Here is a 13,400-nt window from a genome sequence, read left to right as displayed (position 1 = left end):
GCATTATTGGTACGTAGGCCTTGTCCACACGTAGGGCACAATCTCGGCAGTTGACAAGCACATTTCTGCTGTGAACCTTGCGTCTTCAGATGTTGTTGGTAACAGGCAGGGCTGACAAACGTGCGCAGACAAGCAGGACAATGTACTCTTTCTTGTCCTTCGCTCAGACAGGGTGGAGAGGCCAAACATCCTGAGCATTTCAATCCGCAATGTTTGTGTTGCTCTCGATTGTTATAGCCATAGTCACATTTCTCACAGTAATAACTGTATCCCAGGAATGCAGTGATACTGGTAATGGTATCGAAATGTTCATCGTGATAATAGACATGAATGTATTTTCCGTCCTTAAAGTATTGGCCTCGAAACAACAGAGGTCCGCGCACTTCTTGAGGGTACACTTTCAAGGTGTATCGTGGAGCTAGGGCATCTTGGAATTTTTGCATCTCAGGAATGCCACAGGGTGTGTCTTTGGACAGGCCAGCTTGTTGTAACAGGAGTTCTGCTTCATTTCGTTGTTTGGCTCGGTCGGATCGTTGAATAGTTTTCCAGGTTCTTTTCCATTCTACCGTGTCGTTCTTGTTGGCATAGGTTCGTCCCACCACGATGGCACGGGCTAAACACATCTGGTGTTGAGGGTTGTTAATTCGGACGAGACTTGTTTTGGTGCTGCGAAGGTCGTTCACCAATAACACCTTATTGCGTCCAGTCCCTTGAGGAGGAGAGACGTGGGTCATGTCCAGTGTGGCTTTTCCATCGGTGATATCAAACTGGTCATTAGATTGTTGCACGTGTTGAATCTTGTCAATGACTTTGGAAGCAGTTAGTTCTGCGGGTCTGCTAAACTCGATCCAAACAGGGGATTTCAAACCGTCGTGTTGTACGGAAAGTCTCAAGCGATCGTCTTCTTTGGGTTGACATTGTCGCTTGAGTGCGGTGAGCAAAGAATCCCACACCCCGGTGATGAACCCTTCTGCTTTTTCTAACGGTACTTCAGCCTTGAAATCTTTAAACTTCACCGTGTATTTGTAAGCCGTGGTTCTAAATTTTCTAGAGGAGCGCTTTTCCGTCTCTCGAATGGAATAGTACTTTTCAGGGTTGACTAAGGGTGATGAACTTTGTTTAGAGGGTTCGGATTCTGGTTCACTCATGTCCTCTTCAAAATCACTGGCATGAATTTGTGCCAAGACTTCAGCCCCAGTACGAGGCGATAGATCACGTTTCTGCCTCTTACTTTTTTCTTCTTTCTTCTCAAATGAATTGGATCGTTTCATCTTGAGTGCAAAACGTCAAATGACTCAACTTTAAACACCATAGACTAATTTATAGTCATGGCAAACCAGCGTATATAAAAGGGTGTGTGTCTTGTCCTTTCACTATTCATTTCACTCTCAAGCCGAGCACAACGATGGAAGAGACTAGCCAAATCGAACGTTTCATCAGAGCTTTGCGAGGGGTCATTAGAAAATTCTCTTCAGACCAGCCGACGGACTACTCTCCTTCCTTTCGAGATAAAAGTCAAGATACTTGCTATATCTGTCAAAAGAAAGGGCATTGGTCTTCAGAGTGTCCGGACCGTCAAAAAATTAAAAAAAAAACAGGGGCTAGAAAAGACAAAAGTCAAGATACCTGTTATTATTGTAAAGAAAAAGGACATTGGTCTCCAGATTGCCCAAAAAAGAAACAAGAGGAGTCAGAAGAAAAGAGGGATTCTTCAGAAGAAGAGAGGGATTCTTCAGAGGAAGAAAGCAGCCAGGTGAAGAAAAAGAAACAGGAGAAGAAAAGAAGAAGGGAAGAAAGTGAGGAGGAAGAAGAGGAAAAGACTGTGACGGTGAAGAAATTGAAAAAAAAAGAGAGAGTAAACAATGAGATAGAAGAAGTCTATGAACTTTTTAAAGTGTTATGTTGTGAATTGTGAATTGGATTGTAACTATTGAGAAAAGAATAAATTAATTATATAAGGTAAGTGTCTCTGAGTTTTGATTTTAAAATAAGAAGCTACACTCACGCACTCATATACACGTACTATAGGGGTAAAATGTTTTTTTTTTTTTTTTTTTTTTTGAGTTATTGGCAAATTGAAAGTGTATCTCTTTTCAAGAGACGTGGGTGGCCCTGAAAAGGGCCTTTGGTTTTTGGTGTAGGGGTGAGTTTAAGCAATCAACTTTAACTGTCTTAAGCCTTTGCCACGGCCAAGGCCTACTTCTGGACTGCGTACTGTTGATGATGATGATTTGGTTGAAATCACTAAGGATGGTACGGTAAGCTTAGTCACAGGGTTGACGTGTTTAGCTCGGGAAGGTCGTATTCTCTTCGGTCGTAATAAAGAAGTCTGATACATTTGTTTCAGACTTCTTAACTCCGCTAAAATGTCCAACAGTACCGTGACCGTTTGATTTTCACCCTCTTGTTTCTTTGCTGCTATTTCTTCTTGTTGTTGTTTTTTTCTTACCTCTTCTTCTTGCTGCTGTTGCTGTAGGAGAAAAGCTTGTTCCGCTTCCTTTTGTCGTTGTATAAATTTCTCCAATTCTTCTTTCTGTCTCTGTCTAAAATTCTCCAATTGCGGTAATGAAGGTGACTTAGGTTCCGGAACAAATTCTTGCGAGGTAGGAAAATCCACAAAATCCCAATTTACCTCTTCTGAAAGTAAGTCCGGGTTCCCTTGGGTGGTCTCCACCTATGGTGCACCCCAATGGATCTTTTTCTGAGTTTCCGTCATGTAGAATCACTGTCTCGCATCGATTGGCTGCACACAGGCGCTAGCGAATCTATATAGACCACGTGACGTCACAGACTGCTCTCTTCGGATTGGATGCGGGCTGACTGAATTTTGTAACGCGTGTTTGGATTGGTCAATGAACCCAATCCGTTTCAATCCTTCCTCTACCTATAAATAAGTGCAGTTCACTGCATTGATTCACCTGTTCTCGTCGCCTCAAGATGTGGATCACAGTTGAATCATCCACCCTTGTGTCTTCAATGATATTTAGGACGGACATGCTAATGTATGTCCGATCCAAGTGGACCGTTGTCCACAGGACAGACACCAGTCTGTGGATACGTAGGATCTACGTAGAAAGACAAGGATGCCTCAAAAGAGTGCTGATTTACGGTCCTACAGTGAGGCGCAGCCTAAGAACAAGAAGAAGACCAATGTGGTGCTCCTTATGTTCATGGATACATTAACATAAACCCAAAGGCCCTTTTCAGGGCCACTCATAGGTCTCGAAAACAGAATGACTTTCCATTGCCTGCCCTTTTTTTAAAAAAAAAAAAGTTTAAAAAAAAAATCCCATGTTAAATTCCCCTTGTCCCTATACAGGCCCACGATTTATTCCCATTGTCCCTATACAAGCCCCACAATTTATTCCCATGTTAATTCCCCCTTGTCGCTAGACAGGCCCAAAATATATTCCCCATGTTAATTCCCCTTGTCGCTAGACAGGCCAAGGGATTTTTGCCGATGTTAAATTTCCCTTGTCGCTAGACAGGCCCAGGGTGGTTAATGTTAAATTTCCCTTGTCGCTAGAGTTGCCCAGGGGTGTTTTTAATGCTAATTCCCATTGTCGCTAGGGTACCCCACTTAACTACTAACATCTTACCGATCAGCCAAGGTGTATGTTGGCTAACATATCGGAATCTTAGCTAGCGAAGATTATATGTGAATTCTACGTAATTTCTCTCGGCTAACTAATATTTTCTCATTTTCTGGGCCAGTGTGTTTGATATGTACTGGCCATCTCTGATAATTATCTTGGCCAGATGTAAAAATACCACTCAAAGTTTCTGTCTGTGCCGATTATACCAGTTGCGTAGCTGGTAAAATGTAGCATATGTCAGCACTACCATTATTATCAACAGGATCTAAAATGTTAGCACAATGTATTTTCCTTGGTATCAGCTATAGTGGAAGCTTAAACATCACACAGTAGTTACTGTTTTCATTTAACATCTTATACAACAATTAACGTACATATAGCAGATTCACATACTGTAAGGTACTGTTCATTTTATTGTTGGGGTGGGGTGGAGGGACGAATTTCTTTCGAGCCAAAATATTTGATTTCCTTTTATTTTTCTTTAAGACTGACTGCTAAAATATGCCAATGCACTCGCGCGACTGATGGCATACAGTGCACGGATTCATTTGGCAGGATGACGAAGCCAAAAGGAAGTCATGTTGAATACTGTTAGAAAAGAATGAAGTTGATAATTTTGTATGTATTTTATACAGAAGAAAACGAGGAAGATGATGTATAAATGACTTTGCATTTTAATTGACACCATCAATGAAACAAATCTGGACAGAATAATAAATAACTGGAGTGGTATGTTTTACATCGGTTAGTAAATATGCATGTGACAATTTAATGGCATTGTCATAAGCATTATTCAGCCAGCGTATTCCTCGATGTTCAACCAACTTGAGATTTGTCGCTTGGGCTTTTAAGCAACCCCACATTATGAACCTTGAGAATGGCAGTGCGATGTGTTTTACTTTGTTGAAATAAATTGTGAGTAGGCCTAATGTAAATAATACTAGGATCAGGATTACGTCCTTTTCGTGGAAATCAAACTTGAATTTCTTGGTTGTCTTCTCCTTGCATGTCATCAGAGATGGCGCGATGGGTTCAGCTAGAGCCAGACACGATCCCATCTACTTGACGAGGAATTCCTTATGCAAACTAAATGGATCTTCCTATACTTTCTTTTAGTAATTTGTAATCGGTTTGAGACTCTTTATAACAATACGCGATACATTGGGGAGGATGATCGAAAAAAGTGAGTTGTGTTCGATCACACATTTAACAAATTCAGTTTCGCCCGAACCACTTGATCAAGCAATCAAAATGTCAAACAGATGGTGAAGATACAGCGCCCCACTGTTTTGTTACTTTCGCCTGCTGAATTCGTCGCAACAGTGATTGCAAACTTCATGGAATCGCAAGTTTCATAACATGTTATCCGTTGATCAATCGGTTCTTCTAAACTGCCCAGTGACAGTGATACATTTTTGGGGAGGAAATTGTCATACGTTTTTCAAAATGGAAGCTGCTGATATATCATATCCAAAGATTTCAGTCATTAACTCACACGCACCCAACGTCGTGAAGGTGTCTCATTTTGAGGCAATACTTCATTTAAAATTTGTTTCATCTTTTAAGTCATGAACCTTTTTCGGAACTTCCATATATATGGGATTCTGTGTATCACCCCCACATTGAAGGTAGAAGTCGTGGCTTTCAACGTCTTACAAGATGTGGGTAGTTGACAAATTTCTTACCATTTGTGCAGTTTCCAAGTAACCAGCCTTCTTATGGCATTCATATACAGTTGCCTGAAACGTATATGCAGTGGATACAATTGTTCTTTGCGTTTTACCTGGATCTGTAGCTCCAAAGGTAAACTACGAATCATCTCTTTTTCTATAGCATCCATGACGATAATAATCATGACCCAACACAGAATGGATACCATTATGTTCAAGGAAAGCTGGATCTTCAGACTCCCATTCGTTGATCTTCATACCAATACTGAAACGCCATCCTGGGTCATCTCGTTCCAACCAGACAAACGCTGCTTTCACTGAAGGACATTCGATTGTCAAAATCACAATGGTCATGAATACTCACGGGAAACGTGTATTCTTCTTTGAATTGTCAGTCTCAATGAGCTTGTGGTATCCAAAAAGGTTTTTGTAACAGCATGGATGACAGATATATGGGCACAAGGACGGCATCGTTGTAGATAGTAGAGCAAGATCGTACTGCGTCGGTCTTGTCGCAGAGCACATGATCAATCTATCTGCACGGCGCAGTATCATATTCGACTTCATTTAAACTGGAATCAGTGCGACTGTTACGTTGTTTTGCTGTGGGATTCATCCCTTTCGGTGGGAGTATCGGGTCACATGCATCGCTCTGTCATCGAACTTTCTATTTTTTTATACTGAAGATAAATCTCACTCATTTCTCGTAGATGATCTGATACGCTTTCTCCAAGGTTCGAGCAACGATTTGATGACAGACAATGATACTACATTGTGGGAGTCAACCGTTTTGACGCGAAAGTCTTTATATTTAACTCATTTTAATGCCTCTTTTTAAACGTTAAAATTCACCACTTGACTAGAGTCTTTACAATTTGCACTTGGTATGACGTTCTCCTTTCTTGTCTCGCTACTGGTAGTCGTAATCTTTAGATCCATTACTGGTAAAACTCAAAACGGTCTCTTCGGAGTGTTCATGGGTCCACGCAGCAAAGCATTTATCATTGATTTATGGACGATGGCCTCCAGAGCGTACGATGTACATGCAAATATGGGTAATAAATTAAAGGACGCGGTCTTCTAAAGGTTCGTCCACGGAATTGGCTATCACGTAAGCAGCCATGATGACATTGACAAAAACGGGGGGGGGGGGAAGGGCTCTATGACTTCATCTTACTTGACCAATATCAAATCTTCAAGTGTGATCTGCACGCGTTTAATGTGTTTTCCGTTATCAACAACGAGTCGAAAGTATTTACATCGATCTACCAAGTATTCAGTTTGAAGCAACTTCGGACGTTGAGGTGATTTTCTCCACCATTAATTCTTTACAATATTAGCAAACGATCGTCTGTCTTCCTTTGTTCTGTTGCACATGTTTCTTGTCGATATTTTCTGAGTTCGATACTGCTGCTTGAATTGATCTATTTTTCCTCTGGAGTGCGACACCAGGAAAGATAACCCACTGACTTCTTGTTCTAATTTCAGAAACTCGTAGACGAGGCCGCAAAAAATATCATGGACTCGAGTCGTTGGTATTGTTTTGTTGTAGGAAAATGAAAACTTGAGCAAATTTTCAACAACGAGGATCCACGATTGAGAGCATGAAACGATTCAATTTCGTTTAATCAAACCTTTGTTCTGGCGCAATGTGTTGGACCTCGATGTGTTCTGCAAATAAAAATCAAGTTGTCCGGTAGGAAATCGAGCATATTTACACACCTAAGGGTACAAGAAACTCGCATTGTTATGTTTGTTTTTTCCTTGCAATTAGTCTGCTTCGTACAGCGTGTGTAGCATTGGTCTGTCCTCCAAACAAATTGTCGCGTCCATTCAAAAGGTTCAACGACCACCATGTCGTACTCTTCGACGATACATTGAAACTATGGATCTGTTTTCAACCGTCGATGGTAGAAATCATGTTCCCATATTTGTACTACTTGGAGGAACCCGAGTGTCCGAGTGGTCTAAAGCGCACACCGTTACTTATCACTGCCATCTAATCTCTATCTACGTGGATTCGAGTATCTGAATCGTCCAATGTGGGTATGTGAGAAAGCTTGACAGTAGCTTCTCGTGGATCGGTGGTTCTTTCCGGGGTTTTCCAGGCTTCTTCCTCCACCATTTAGACTGGCTGCTATGTACAGCCTATCTTGTGCTGAAAAAAATGCCGTTAAACCCTACAACAACTACAACAACAAATCTACTACTTGGTAGCCTTGTTTTTTTTCCTAGTTAGTTGGCGTCGTTGGCAAATTTTGTCGCCCAACTCTTCCAAAGTGAACCCTGTCAATGGATTTTTCAGTTATCGGCGAGGCACATAAGACATCCATCAAATAAACATCAATGCAATTCGTACCGATCTATTGATTTTCTAAATCCTATCATCCAAGCAATAAGATCCAATCTTAGGTACTCCACCGTGTCTAGCATACTTTATATTCTTGTATTCAGTTTCATACAAGTAATGTAACCAACGCAAATCTTTGACAGGATATCTATCCTTGGCAGATTGATAGGATTTAAATGGTATGATTGCTAGTTAGTTAGCGGAAATTTAATGGTAGAGGTTTCCTTTAAGAGATCAATGAACTCCGTGTTTGAGAAATAACAGTAGTATAGTGAGACTGTTTACGGACAATGGGAAAACACATTACAGACCACCCTTGAGCACGATTACGGACAAGCCTTTTCAGCACACCCTGGGCACGTTTACGGACAAGATTTATATGGGACTCTTTACGCACAAGGGAAATTTGGGTTGAATAGGAATGGAACAGATAAGGTGACGTCCAGGTACTGAAGATTGGTAACAATGTAGCAAGGGGCTGACCCCAGTCGGAACCAAAGAGTGGGGAAAAAAACCTAAAACGCTTGGCGGGTCATGGACATATAATAGCACATACAACATGCAGACATAGATTGATGAACATTAATCTATCACACAAAAAAAAACAACAATACAAATGACTAAAAATATTAGGCAACAAAACAAATCTTTTTGAGGCATATGAGTGGCCCTGAAAAGGGCCATTGGTTTTCTTCTTCTGATTTGTTCTGTTCCTCCACCAGTTTCTTATTTTCTCTCATACACTTTTTGTATTCTCTTTATCTCATTTTTTCCTCCTTCTGTTTTTCCTTCTCCTCTTCCTGTTTCTTCCTTTCATTTTCATCTTCCTTTTCTTTTTTGTTACTCCTCTTCATCCTCTTTCTCCTTTTCTTCTTTAATCATCTGTCTCAGTTGCCCCATAGCCGTTTTTGAATTGTTTATTTCCATTTTTAAAATTATTGGACTATAGGTGCCATTTTCAATTATTTCTAGTAGTACTTCCACCATGCCAATCGTATCAACCACTTCCTGTAGTTTCAACATTTTATTCAATGGTTTCTTGCCATCTTCTTCTTTGGTTATTCCGTAAAATGGCGCGAATCAATCAATCAATCAAAGGATTTAAGTCGCCTACGCAGCTAATGCTTTCGCGACTGGTTAAGTCTCGAAGGTAGAAATTTTCAATTGATCGGGACTGTAGGAATGGAGCCACTACAGTCCCACTTTTATGTGCCAATGTCGCACTTTTTAATTCATGAACATGTCTGGCCGAGGAATGGAGGCAAGGGACGCGCGGGACGCGAAACGCCACACAAAAGCTGTACACCCAGAAACGGCAAAGCGCGTAAGATCAAATCAAGTCCAGTTGTACTGGTGGACAGAAATATGTTACAATGGTGTGTAAGCCAGTCGTGTAATTTTCCTAAACCTTTGAGTTGTGTAATTTCATTACTAATTTTAATTAAAGTTGGAATTTGGTGTACGTGGTGTACTTTTGATTTTCCGAAATGTTGTCAATCAGCTGGGTGTCAGGCACCCTATAAATATTTGGGTCAGGCTTTGTTTACTTTCAGTTTTCACTTTTGATGGTGGTATACAAAGGATCGAGTTAGAGTTGTGGGGATAGAGCTTTTGTCGAAAGAAGTCTTCAATAGCCAAAGGAAGAACCTCATATAAATTGGCAATTTGAATGCCGATGTCCGTTCTCTTCTTTACTCCTTCTTCATTCTATGTTATCCTCTTTCTCTCTTCTTCGTGCTCTTGTAGTTTTTTTGGCTGTTTTAGAGTTTGCTGTTCTGCTTCGACTAGACTTCCATTGCCTTAGATCCTGATGTTTGCGACTGGTCTTTTATCGCCATGATTCTTTGTTTAATAGCTATATTGAATTTGGAAGGTATATTGAGCCCCTTTTTGTTGTATAAATTAGTATGTTTGATCTAAGTATGATTTACATGCCGTGTTAATAATTGGGGATTGTGTTGTTGTTCTTGTTTATTTAATTCCACCTTGTGTGTGGGGTCTGATGACTGAGCTTAGGTTACCTTACAGTCTTATGATGGTTGTGGCCTAAGAATTTGTGTGTGTGTTTATTTATATCTTACCACTCTTGTTGTCGTGTGCATTTGGGCCTGTTGGCGGGGGTTCGCCCCTTTATAATATGTATACATAGTTATGGGAATATGTGTTGTTTTTCTCAGACCATGATGGTTAGTATTGTATTAGTTGCATGCCTACATGCGACAAAAAAAGAAGAAGAAAAAAAAACACAATGACAACAACCATGGGCTTGCGCTTCAGCTTGGAGTCTTACCATACTGCTTTAGCCCTTCTATTAATTGTTATTATAATTACTTGTGTGTGTATTTTTATGTTGTCATGTTTGTTAATGTGTTTGAGGTACCTTATTATATTCATGTATGTGGTATCGATGGTTTTGTTGCGTACCTTGTCCAAAAATTCAGGGGTATGTTGTAGGGGTATTATTTTTCTTTTTGGTAATCTTGGAAACCGACTCGTTGATTATGGTATCTGAGACAGGTGTTGAATACGTGGTCTAGTGTTTCTGCAGCAGGGCAATGTGGACAGTTAGTAGTTTGGTTCAATTCCTTCCTGAGATGTTTCGCAAGGCTGTTTCGGAATAACGTTTTTCCTGTTTTTAACATACTGATAATTCGATGTCCACGATTTCCAGGAATTTAGTTGTTTTTTTTTTTTGCAGTTGGTATAAATGTCTGCCCTTGCTGGTGTTGTCCCAGAGCTGCTGCCATTTCTTGTTCATTTTGCTTCTTATCTGGCTATATATCTCTTACACACTGTAGTTAAGTGGTTATGTTGTATTGTTCAGAAGATTGTATTTCGCCCTTCGGTCAGCTTTATCGTTGCCAGTTAGATTGATGTGAGAAGGTACCAATAGAAATTCGATGGTTTTTGTTTATCTTCGATCTCCCTGATGCATAACAGAGTGTCTGCTAGCATATTTGCTATACTTTTTTGACGTGCCAGTCCCTAAGGATTTGAGTTTGCTTGGAGAGTCTGTTTTAATGACGAACTGGCTGTGGTTTTGGGTCTTAAACCATTTGTGGGCTTCATTTATTGCTCAGACTTATGCTGTGTAGATGGAGCAGCCATCTTGCACCAAATTCAACTTGTTGTTGCGGCACCACTATTTCATGAGCAGTTATGTTTAGTTCTTTCGATATAGACCCGTCTGTGTTTCTTCGGTGATTTTCTGGATTTCTGTTCGTAGTTTGGGTGGATTTTGCAGTTTCGATCCTAAGTTCTGGGTAGACAGGTTTATTTTGGGCGTGCAGTTTTTTCCAAGGGGTAGGATCTTTGATTTTGTATTGTTCTGCTTGAATTCCGGATAGTTGAATTTCATCACAGATTGTGTGTAATTTCTTACCCGCTGCGTGATTTAGAGCTCGTTTTTGCCTGAACGGAATGTTGCACTTTTTAATCATCATTTTGGTTGGGTTGGTGTCTTGATGTATTGAGTTTCTGGTAGCATATCTCAATATGTACTCTTCTCGTCTGAGGTGCAGCGGTAGATCTCCCGTCAGTATTTGTAGCTCCTCGAGTGAGATGTTAGGTGGAGTACCCGTACATAGTTTAAGTGCTTTATATTGAATGCTGTCCAGTTTCCTAAGCAGGACCTTGTTTGTCGAGGCATACACTTGGCAACCGTAGTCCAGTTTAGCCCTGATTAATGATTTGTAGAGCATGATCATAGTTTGTTGGTCAGCTCCCCACGTTGTTCCCTTGATATATTTAGGAGGTTGATGTCTTGATGGCATTTTTTGATTAGGGATGTTATGGAGCGAATGACTGACGCTTGACTTTATACTTTTCAAGCACGGACGTGAAGGAAAGCATCCCTTACACTCGCTTTACATATTATCTACTATTCACACACAGGAAGGAGAGAAAACCCACAACATCTGCTATCCACACAAACGTACGCGAACAATTACAAACCCAAATTATACTATCAAAAACCCCAATATCTGCTATCCACACACAGGAAGGAGAAAAAACAAACCCAATATCTACTATCCACACACTGGAAGAAGAAAAAACTTATATACTATCCACAAACCCCAAAGTCTACTATCGATACACGGAGGGAGGAACCCGCGCCCCCCCCCCCCCCCCCCGGGAAGAAGAAAAACTACTATATACTATACACAAACCCAACAATATACTATCCACATACGGGAAGAAGAAAGAAAAAACACAACTATTATATACTATCCACAAACCCAAAATCTACTATCCACACGGGAAGAATAAAAAAACCACAATATCTATTATCCACACAAACGTACGCAAACTTATACAAGCACACGCTCTACTATCCACACAAACGTGCGTCAGCTCACACAAACCCAAAATCTACTATCCACACAAACGTACGTCCACTCATAAAAAAAAACACACACACACACATTATAAAAGAAGTGAGTGTTCGTAATCACACTAAATGGCGACTTGAACAGTTTCTTTTCTAGAGTATTATGGTAACCCTTAAAAGTGCTCTTTTTTATAAAATAAACTTCAGATGCACCCGGTTAATGGTGACATCTCCAAGGCCGGGCACCACAGATACAACTGTGGCTCCAGTCTTGCTCCCAATTCACAGTTGTGGTTGTGGTTGGGAACGCGGAGGGGAATCGACTGGCTTCACTCTCCCATTCTTCACTTTGAGGGATAGTGAAGACTTCCCTCCTTCTCCTATTCTGCACACGTGGATGCTGCCTCCTTACCTCTTGCGGAAGATGAGGCTCCCGCTCTTGACTCTCCAATTATTGGTCCCAGTTCTCTATTTGTGGGACCACGGGTCTCTGTGGTGGTTGTCGCTGTGGTGCTTGTCTCTGTGGAGGTGTCCTTACCACCGGCATGACTTCACAGCTCTGTCTTAGCATCGAGTGAGGCAGGATAATGTTTTTCTTTTTCTTCTCCTCCTCTTCCTCAAGCTTGCCACTTTCCTGGATTGCCTCCATGGCCAGCTCATCCAGGAGGCGACGGGCATAATGCAGGTGCATCCGAAGTTCCAAGAGTTTTGTGATTCTGTTACTCATTCTTCGTAGTTCACGAATCAACGACGGGTAGCCAGACTGTTGTTGTATTGAATTAATGTCGATTTCGCCCGTTAGGGCATGCTCGACCTTTATTCCAGCACAGCTGAATTTTTAATTACTGCGGGGATGGGGGGTAGGAATTGGTGCCTCATTCTCCAGACATGTATGTGTTCAGAGAACACTTATTAATTTGGCCATCAGATCGTGGGACTAACTAGTCTCTAACGACATGAATGTAGGACCGTCATGAGTGGGGATGAACCCAACACGCACTCGTGATTGAAAAGTTGGAATTCAGTTGCGATTGAACGCACCAGGTGTCAACGCAAGCAGTATGTAACGTCCGCTACTATTGGTCGGCAACGATTACGTCACATTAGGACACCTGTTTTTTGACGGGTAGAAATGGTCCCACATTCCGTCAATAGTACGATGTCCGAGTGAGGTCAGGAAGAAGGGCCTCTGAAAGCCAGCCATTGATGTTGGGTACTCCCAAAAACACCAGCCCATACTTATTTCAAATCTAGCCCAGTTTGCTAATGGACAGTAAAAATTCCAATAATGTGTAAGCCACCTGTGCAATTGTTCAAATCAACTGAGTCTTTAAATTTTGAAAAATAATTCATTCAAAGTTGGAATTAGTGTACAGAGTGTACATTCAATATACTAACTAAATACCAATCAGTACAAGTCGAAATGACTTATGAATAGTTTGTATCACGCAAAA

This window comes from Sinohyriopsis cumingii, chromosome 6 (genome assembly GCF_028554795.1).
Source record: "Sinohyriopsis cumingii isolate HCF-2022 chromosome 6, ASM2855479v2, whole genome shotgun sequence".
Lineage (NCBI taxonomy): Eukaryota > Metazoa > Mollusca > Bivalvia > Unionida > Unionidae > Sinohyriopsis > Sinohyriopsis cumingii.
Note: the sequence above shows the minus strand (reverse complement) of the source record.